Source organism: Ambystoma mexicanum, chromosome 6q, assembly GCF_040938575.1.
Source record: "Ambystoma mexicanum isolate Mex_15411 chromosome 6q, UKY_AmexF1_1, whole genome shotgun sequence".
NCBI classification, from domain to species: Eukaryota; Metazoa; Chordata; class Amphibia; order Caudata; family Ambystomatidae; genus Ambystoma; species Ambystoma mexicanum.
The window spans coordinates 1,560,784,883-1,560,795,195 of record NC_090937.1 but is presented as its reverse complement, the minus strand read 5'-3'; positions in this window follow the sequence as shown (position 1 = coordinate 1,560,795,195).

The following is a 10,313-nucleotide window of genomic DNA, read 5'->3' as shown; positions in this document are numbered from 1 at the left end:
GGCACTTGCTTGCACCACCAATGCACTATCAATACTGCAGACACAGGCTTGCACCACTATGGTGTCATAAATACTGCAAGCACAGGCTTGCACCACCACAGTGTTGTAAATACTGCAGACACAGGCTTGCACCACCACAGACCCTTAAATACTACAAACACAGGCTTCCACCACCAAGATGTCATAAAAAGTGCAGACACATTCTTGTACCACCAAGGTGACAAATGCCTACACCAACAATGTGCTGTAAATACTGCATGCAAAGGCTTGCACCACCAAAGCGTCCTAAATATTGCAAACACAGGCTTGCACCACCAAAGCATTGCAAATACTGCATGTTCTTAACTACTACCAAAACTGATTTGAACTCTTTTCATCTACTTTGGAAGAATACAATGTTGTATGAATAGCATTATAAGTACCTCAATATATGACAACTTTCCCACTAGGCTATCTGTCCAGTGTCCATAACACACAAAATGCACATACACTGCTGACATTAAGGGGGTAATTCATCAAATTTAGCGCACAAGTGGCGCATGCGGCTGGCGCACAGTGTACGTGTGCGATTGTCTGCGCCAGCCGGGTGTGCCAAAATCCATTTCCCCGCACAGCGTATTCATGGATTTCAGCTACCAAAACCAGCCATGGCGCAGAGTGGCGCAGCAACCCTGCAGCAGCATAAGTTATGCCCCCAAAAACGCCCTTCGTGCAAGGAAAAGCCATCAAAATCCCCAATCCAGCGCAAAAGGCTGCGCTAACCCTAGACCAGTATACAGGGCCGCCACACAGCACACGGCAAGCGGGGAACGTGTATTACTGGGGTTCGCGGGAATTTTCACACGTGATAGGCCCTGTGTGAGTGGGGTACGTGTATTACTGGGGTTCGCGGGAAGTTTCACACGCGATAGGCCCTGTGCGAGTGGGGTACGTGTATTACTGGGGTTCACGGGAAGTTTCAAACGCAATCGGAGCAGGGTACGTGTATTTCGGGGGTGCGCGGGAAGTTTCACACACAATAGGCCCTGTGCAAGTGGGGTACGTGTATTGCTCGGGTTCGCGGGAAGTTGTACACACGATCAGAGCAGGGTGCGTGTATTTCGGGGGTTGCCCGTGGAGTTTCACATGCGATCGGAGCAGGGTACGTGTATTTCGGGGGTGCGCGTGAAGGTTCACATGCGAAGGGCCCTGTGCGAGTGGGGTACGTGTATTACTGTGGTTCGCGGGAAGTTTCACGCGCGATTGGCCCTATGCGAGTGGGGTACGTGTATTACTGGGGTTTGTGGGAAATTTTACACGCGAAGGGCCCTGTGCGAGTGGAGTACATGTATTACTGGGGTTCACGGGAAGTTTCACACGCGATTGGCCCTGTGCGAGTGGGGTACGTGTATTACTGGGGTTTGCGGGAAGTTTTACACGCGAAGGGCCCTGTGAGAGTGGGGTACGTGTATTACTGGGGTTCGCGGGAAGTTTTACATGCGATTGGCCCTGTGCGAGTGGGGAACGTGTATTACTGGGGTTCGTGGGAATTTTCACACGCGAAAGGGCCCTGTGCGAGTGGGGTACGTGTATTACTGGGGTTTGCGGGAAGTTTTACATGCGATAGGCCCTGTGCGAGTGGAGTACATCTATTACTGGGGTTTGCGGGAAGCTTTACACGCGATTGGCCCTGTGCGAGTGGGGTACGTGTATTACTGGGGTTCGCAGGAAGTTTTACACGTGATTGGCCCTGTGCAAGTGGGGTACGTGTATTACTGGGATTTGCGGGAAGCTTCACACTCGAAGGGCCCTGTGCGAGTGGAGTACGTCTATTACTGGGGCTCGCGTGAACTTTCACACACGATTACGCTGTCAGAGCGGGTACGTGTATCTAGTGGGGTGCACAGGGAGTCCCACACGTGAATTGGCAGTGTGGGTCCTCCCAGGTGTGCCCTCCACCCCATCCACGGCCCCTGCAGGCAACCCACAATACAGGGGACTAGCCTGCACCCCTGGCCATGCCCCCCAGCCAGCACACATGTCACCTTCCACTAGTGATCACCAACTCATGTCCCCCTGCACCCGCACCCCCATCAGTCAGGGGCACCTGCCAGCAGGCCCCCACTCATGTCCCCCTGCGCCCCCACCCCCCAGCAGTCAGGGGCACCTGCCAGCAGGCCCCCACTCATGTCCCCCTGCGCCCCCACCCCCCAGCAGTCAGGGGCACCTGCCAGCAGGCCCCCACTCATGTCCCACTCATGTCCCCCTGCACCCCCACCCCCCCCAGTCAGGGGCACCTGCCAGCAGGCCCCCACTCATGTCCCACTCATGTCCCCCTGCGCCCCTACCCCCCATCAGTCAGGGGCACCTGCCAGCAGGCCCCCACTTTTGTCCCACTCATGTCCCCCTGCGCCCCAACCCCCCATCAGTCAGGTGCACCTGCCTGCAGGCCCCCACTCATGTCCCACTCATGTCCCCCTGCACCCCCACCCCCCAGCAGTCAGGGGCACCTGCCAGCAGGCCCCCACTCATGTCCCCCTGCGCCCCCACCCCCAGCAGTCAGGGGCACCTGCCAGCAGGCCCCCACTCATGCCACTCTGCATCTATAGCATGGACTAACCGCTGCCACATGGAAGACACTTCCAGTCCTGGGTCCTCCTGCCCTCTGGCCGATGCCTGCCCCTCCTATGTTGAAGGCCCCGAGCCATCATGGCTCCCACCTTGTTGCTGCTGCTGTGCCTCTGCCTGTGCCCTGGCTCTTGCTGCCTGCACATCCTCCTCCGGCTGGGGTGCAGTTGTTGAGGTGGCCACCCCTGCTGGACGTCCGACTCCCGACTGTGGCAGGGATGTATCCTCCACCAGCCTGGCCGCAGGGTCAGAGGCAGCTCCACAGGGTACCCAGGTGATACATGGGTGGGAAGATGGCATGGAGGACGACTGGCGCGTAGGGGGTTCAAGTGAGGAGGGGGTCGCAAGAAGGTCCAGCACACGAAGGAATCCAGCACTGGTGACCCGTCCCAACAGGCCAACGCGGTCAAAGAGGCACCCGAGATGACGTGCAGACCGCACGTCAACTCGCATGCCCCGTTGACGCAACGCTATCCCGGCCAGACAGGCTCAACACGTTCCCGGATAGCCACGTCCGCAGGGAGAGGAAGGCCAGTTGTTGTGCGCTCATCCCCTCCCTGAAAACGGGTCTGGACGTAGGCATCCCTGCTGGTGCCAGATGATGCAGTCACAGGATCAGGGACAGGATTGCACACAGGCACCTCCACGGCGGCCTGTGCTGCCTCCTGTCCCTGGTTCTGCACTGCACCACTAGCACCAGTGGAATCCCCACCTCCAGACCGTGTGTGTGTCCCTTCCACGGCCTCCTCCTCCACCAAATCCCCCACCAACCTGGATGACTCCATGCCATCTTCCTCCGTCGGACCCTGTGGGGTCTCAGCTGCCCCTTCTGCTGCCAAGGAGTCTGCCTCCAACCTCCGCCTCTTGGACCTACCCTCGGCAGCTGCGGCCTGGGACACGGCACCAGACTCCTCACTCCCCGACGAGATGACAATCTGGGAGGGGAGCCGGGCCTTGCGTCTCCGGCTGGTGGTGCGATCCCTGCCGCTGTGCTCCACAGCACCCTCTCCGCCCTCTTAATCAGTCGACGCTGCAGACAGGGAGAGATAAAACACAGGCATCAGGGCACAGTACATTGGACTGATACACACACGACAGTTGTACATGAGTGGCATTGTCAAACTTCAGACACGGCATCACACTCCATGACACACATGTCATTTTAACTCACACACATGAGCATTTCCACAGCAATATTGCACCAGGCAGCACCATCCAGCGCTTCTTGATATGATGTAAGTCGCGGACTGCCACCCCCTCTGCGTTGATGGCAGTCACGATGTCCATCCAGATCCTGGTCCGTCCTTCATAGTAGGCGCGCAAACTTCCAAAGAGGGCATCATACTGCCCCAGGACTTGCTCCACCAGGACACCAACTTCCCTGGCACTGAAGCTGGTGGCCCTCTACCTCTCTGGCTGGGTGTTGCCAGTGGTCTCAGATGGTGTTGTGCCCGACATGGCAACCCCAGAGGCAGGAGTGGGTGGGCAACTGGATCCTGGGGCTGGGCTGTGGAGCGATGGAATCCCAGTCGGGAGTCTTCGGTTCCAGCAGGGGTGGTCACAGCAACTGCACCCCTGGCTGACGTGCAGGCAGCAAATGGCAGGGCACGTGGGCAGCAGGCAGTCAGGCAGCAGCAGATGGCAGGTGGGAGCGTGCTCGGGGTTCTGGGGGGCAGTAATTCGGCCTTCTGGGCAGGAGTGTGGTCTTCCGTGTGTTTTCGCGTGGCCAGCTTGATACGGAGTGATTTGGCACATGAAAGAAATTGCACGTCAGCGTGTAATTGGAGGAAAGGCCCTTAGCGCGTAAGCACATCAGCACACGTACGCGTTTTCATTGGACCAAAGGCCCTTAGCGCGTAAGCGCTTCTCTGACGTTACGCGCGCGGGCGTTTCCCTCGTGACGTGGGCATAGTGGTTCAGCTTGCGTGAAAAAACCGCACGTCCGTGTGTGAATGTGTGTAATCCGAGGAAAGGGCCTACGCACGTAAGTGATGTGACGCGCGCGGGCTTTTCCCACAGCATGGGTTAAAGGTGAGCAGAGCCAGCAGTTCGCTGTACGTGCCTTTCGTGGAGACCGACGTGTGTAGCTGCTTCGTGTTGCTTCGCGCGCCATCACATCTTCACAGCGATCGAGGACGTATCTCTTCTTTTGGCGGGGGTATTGGCTACGCGTGTTTTTCATTATCACGCTAGTCAGACGGTGAGTCGCGCACACTATTTTTCCCACTGCTGGTGCCCCTGTGTACCGCACCCATTTTCGAGGTCATAGTAGCCTGCGTGTCCCACGCGTACGCGTTTTTCGTGTTACTGGGTGCTACCGCATACTGCGGGAAGTTGATTCCACGCACGTAGGGTGCAGGGATGCGTGCACGGTTTTACTGAAGTTTGGGGGTGCCTGAGCGTAGCGTGACCCGTCTCTACATCACCGGGGTCACATACAGCCTTGCAGGTGCAGGGGGGCTGTTAACATCTTGCATCCCACCCCCTTGACCCCAATTGCCCAGGTCAATTGTGGTGTACACCTCCCATTGGCACTACTCCAGCTGTTCCGGCACTACTCCATCTGTGCCATGGTTGGGAGGCCACCAAAGGTGAGGGGTGCCTCAGCTGGGCGTACTCCTCGTGGTGGGCATGGTCAGGGATGTGGCCGGGGTGACCATGGAGTCGGGGGACTCCATTGGTGTCCAGGGTGGCCGCAGAGGGGGAAGAGGCAGGGGTGTGCCACTTGAGCACGATGTTGTGCCATGTGTCGGTGCAGTCATGCCACCACCCCCTGTGGTTCTGGGAGATGCAGCTTCTGCATCTGGCACTGGCACCCGTGTGACCCGGCAGTCCGTTTCATCGACTGCCACAGGCCCAAGGGTAGTGGTAGCTGCAGGTGCAGCTGTGGACACCACCACCCAGGCTCAATTGCGTTGGCAATTGAAGAGCCCTTGGAAGATTTCCAACAGGCCAGGAGGGGAACCGTAGGGGCACGCAGGGCTGCACTGACCAAGACACGTGTCCCTGGGGCAGTAATATCACCTGCTGCCCTGAACAGCTGGGTGTTGGCAAGTGCAGGGGCAGATGCAGCCAACAACACCCCGGTTGTGAGTCTGCCAACCAGGACAGTCGCGGTCAATGACCCTGCCACAGCGGATGTTGATGCGCAGGGTCCATTAGAGGGCACCCAGCTGCCACTGACACAAGTCAGCCCTTTGGTCGTCCCTCCACCTGCCACTCCCTTGGCTCAATCCACCGGTCCCACTGGCCATACTGATCAGGGCGGCATCAGCCAGCCAGGGTCTGCGCCACAATCCAAGAGGAGGAAGGTTGCACCTACAGCACAGGCTGGGACCCCACACACAGCCACCACCTCCTGCACGTCGAGGAAGAAGCCTTTCTTCTGCAACCAGGAACTGAACTTCCTCGTGGGCTACGTGCGGGATCACAGCCGTGACATGCTAGTGGGTGCTAATTGTCAGACTACGGCTGCCCACCGTGATACCCACTGGAAGCAAGTTGCGGAACATGTGAGTGCATTCGGCCATGAGGTGCGCCCGGCGCAAGAGTGCAAAAAGCATTGGAATGACCTCAAACGCAGCGCTAAGGCTAAGCTTGCCTCAAATTACAACTTGACTCTGGTGACTGGCGGTGGGCCTGCACCGCAGGAGGAAAACCTCAATCCGCATGAGTCTCTCGTTGCGGAGTTCATACCATCTGAATCGGTCGAACGAGTGGGAGAGATGCCGGACTTTGATGCCCAGTCCAGTGAGTGTTGATGCGTGTTTGTCGAAGACATGTGTGTTTTACTTGTGTGATGTGTTGTGCATGACTGCCACTACATGTCACGTGTACATGGTTATGATGTGCGAGTAATGCAATGCTTCCCTGATGCATGTCTACTCTGCTGGATGGTGGACATGTGGAGCAGACGGGGACTGTCCACATCACCACTTTTGCACCCTAGTCACATGCTGGTTAGCAGTATGCCCCTCCGGTCCATGTTCCAGCTCACTGGCACATCTGCATGTAGCGTGGGGTGACCTTCCTCTCAGCCCAGGAACTATGCATAGCATGACTGACGTGCATGTGTCCTCTGCCTGCAAGGGGGTAGCCAATGTAGGCATGCTCCCTTGCCCCTCAACCCCCTGCTCTGCACCTCAATTCCATTTTAGCACTGGTCTGCTACAATATTGCCCTTGGTTACTTCCCTGGTCATGCCTCCTGTGTACATTCTAACATCCAGCTGCCAATCTGCCAGACATATCCATTGAGGTACATCCTTAGTACTTGATGCAGGGTGTCTCATTTGGACTGTGCAGAGGTCAGATGCCCCGCAGGGACATGAGTGCCCATTCATGCTCCATGTGCATTTCACGCATGCCCATATGTGTCCATGACTGGATGATCACTGTTACACAAGTCCATGATGACCCAAATTGCATGGCATTTCATCTGCCTTCCCATGTCAACTGTGGCTCAGTACTGCGTTGCACACATGTTTATGGTCTGACAATCTGTGTGGGTCACAGGCCTCAGCCTGTTTAATGGCCAATGACTCTGTCCAACTGGTGTAATGTCTTCTTCACACGTGGGTGGATTCCAGAGGTTTCATCATGTGTCCTGCTTACTTTCCCATCATCATTTGCAGTGTTGTCACTTGACTCACATGAAGCTGTTGATGCTAGTCAACACTGTCTGTCAATACACAGGTCTATGGTCAGCCTTTTGATACCATGCTAGGCATCCCTGCTTTTGCACTTGGGTGGAGGGGTGCTTTGCTTGTAGATATGCTACCCATTGAATGCACATTGCACGTGATGCCTGAAGTTGACCTTGCACTGCCTTCACATTTTCTGACACACACCATGAAGTCCTTGTACATGTAGGTAGTGAGTGACATACATATTTGTTGCACTGCATAGACCCACTTCAATGCAAATTGCCACCTTTCAACAGCTCTGATCACAGAAGCAATTTCAAGTTGACCCAGCATGCATGCCAGGTTCTATTTTGTGTGTCACATGTCTGCCTGATGTGTTTTGTGTTGGTGTGTGAGTGTGTTGTGTGCTTCTAACATGTGTAGTGACCTCTTTTCTCTCTATTTTTCAGATGATGACGCAATGGAGCCTGAGGATGGTGTTGTCATGCCAGGCACTGGGTTGTTATCGCTACATCAACCCAGCACAAGTGGGGGTAGTGGGGTGGTAGGCCACGAGATCCCCCAAGTGCTACAGTCCATCTTGTCTCTGGCTGCCTATGAGTCCAGCCCTGAATAGCACTCTGACGACCATGTCGAGTTGGATGAGCATCAGGTCCATATGTCAGGGGTGAGTGATTCTGATGTGGACACTCCCCTGTCCGCGACACCTGCACTGAGGGGTCAGACAGTCTTGGAACCTCCGCCCATGGTGGATCGGGACGCAGGGTCACCCTCCACACCAGCCAGTCACTGATGTGCCTGGGAAATCACATTGACGGGGCATGTAGTCATGCAGCCGCGGGCGGTGCCAACACAACGAGGACACCCGGTCCTTGGGTCCCGCAGGGGTCAAGCCCAGCAACGTGGTTGCCACGCGCAACCACAGTATACTGAGTGGGAGCAAGACATGACTGCCAATTCTGAACGGCAGGGGGCAGCAATGGAGAACATCGCTGAGAGCATGGAGCGTGTGGCCCAATCTGTGCTGCCCCCTGCTAGGCAGGTGCTTCTCCAGCAGCAGGCGGCATGGTCCACGGCCCGCTCGCACAGGCTGGGCATGGCGGCCTCAGACAGGGCACGCCAGGCTGAAATGTCATCTCTGCGTCAAGCAATTGCTGCTCACGCAGAGGCACACATGAAGGCCCTGAGAGAGGAGCATGCTTCCCTCAGATCCACTCTCGGTGTCCTTCTGATGTCCCAGAGGGAGCGGGCAGAGGAGAGGTTTGCACAGCTTGAGCGAACCATCTCGGCTGAGCTACATGCTTGCTGGGAGGTGCAGCGGTTTTCAAGCCAGGCCTTGCAGGAGGAACTCCGTGTTACACGTGCTACCTTGCAAGAAGAAGCACGTGTATCACGGGAGGTTCTGCATGCAGACCTACGTGTAATCGCCGCACAGAACCAGGCTCACCCGTCCGGCAGACCTGCTGCCGACGAGGGGCAAGCTGCGGCTAGGCGTGGTCATGCTCCTGTGCCACGTCCTCCTTTCCAGGAAGAGCCAGACTCGGACGACAATCTATCTCCCACATAGGTCGGGCTGTGCAGGCGTTGAGCCCATGGAGGTTTTTTTTTCCTCAGCATCATCGCATGTGGGTGCTGTGCAGCACCCTGTACCTCCCCCCGGGTCATATGTGGCCATTTTTGATTTTTCTTTTAGTTTAGTTAGTTAAGTTTCTGTTTGATAGTTAGTTTAAATAGGTAAAGTAGGTTTTTCATAGTTAGTGTAATTAGTTAATATAGTTTAAAATTGCTAGTCTATTGTGCTTTCATGTGACGGTATGGTGCTTTATGGCTTTTGAAAGCATCCACTGTCTGTTCCAGCTGGGCCCTTCAAGCTTGTCTTGTGTATGTGTTTGTTGCTTGGGGTCCTTGACTCACATATGCCACTCCTGCTTCCCTTATCCATGGGCTCGCAAGGATGGTTCGGTGTAACAGCCTATTACACAAGGGCAATGGACTGTCATATCTGTGGCATGTCTGCTGCTGTGGAACTTGTGTTAACACCCCTAGTGGGGATGATTGGGGTGTAATTGTCCACTGTTTCTTCTTTTGCTAGATGGGGTGTTTAATGATTCATGTGTACATTCATTGCTATGCATTGTGTAGTATGTTTCTTATCTTTAATGAACATGTGCTTGTTGCAAATCATGCCGTAGATAGTGTGTTCCACACTGTTGCTGTGAAAGACGGACTGATGGTGCAATTTCTGATGTACGTCTCTGACATGGTCCAGTCATGTAATGCCTGAAGAGACACACACAGATGAATATTAAGCATTAATCATGTGTTTGATGCACTTTCTGCAGGGGGATGAGCCTCAAGACCACCTTTGCCAGCAGACATGGGCCATTGGACGTCTGGAATCAGGACACGTTTGGTGCTGCCGACATGCGCATGTGTGAGCAAGCAGAGGCACAGGGATTGCGATCATACATCCGAAAACCGATGACGTGTTTCAAGGCACTCCAGGCAAGGTGAGCAGCACAGGGGGGTCACAACACAGCAAACCTTCCACCTGGCCAGTTGAACATGCATGCTTAGTAGAAGCACTGACGGTGAACTTGGACAAATATTGGTGTAGAAGCACACAATACAGCTCAGATGTGTTAGTGGACTGATGGCTAGTTGATGTGAAAGTTGTCTGGGGCACCTGCAGGGGCAGTGGCACATACCCTCCGTTCCACCATGGTCCATTGAGGCACTTGTATTAGCCATGTAGCATTCCGAGACATGGAATGAAGCAGCTCACAGGGACAGACAGCAAGGGACAGACTTGGGTGCAGTCCAAGTAGAAATTTATACATGCACTGGCTACTTTATTTTGGTCATGGTGGTACAGGACTTGTTCTGAAGTCAGACCTTTCTATATGCGTCTGTCTGCTTACACAGGGAACATTGCATGTTGTGTGAATCGTGAAACATTGGTGTTCCATTTGCCACGCACCCACCGGTGCCTGACTTACTGCATTGACTGTGTATGAACCATCACAGGGGTAATGTTACTTATGGGTATGAAGCATCCACA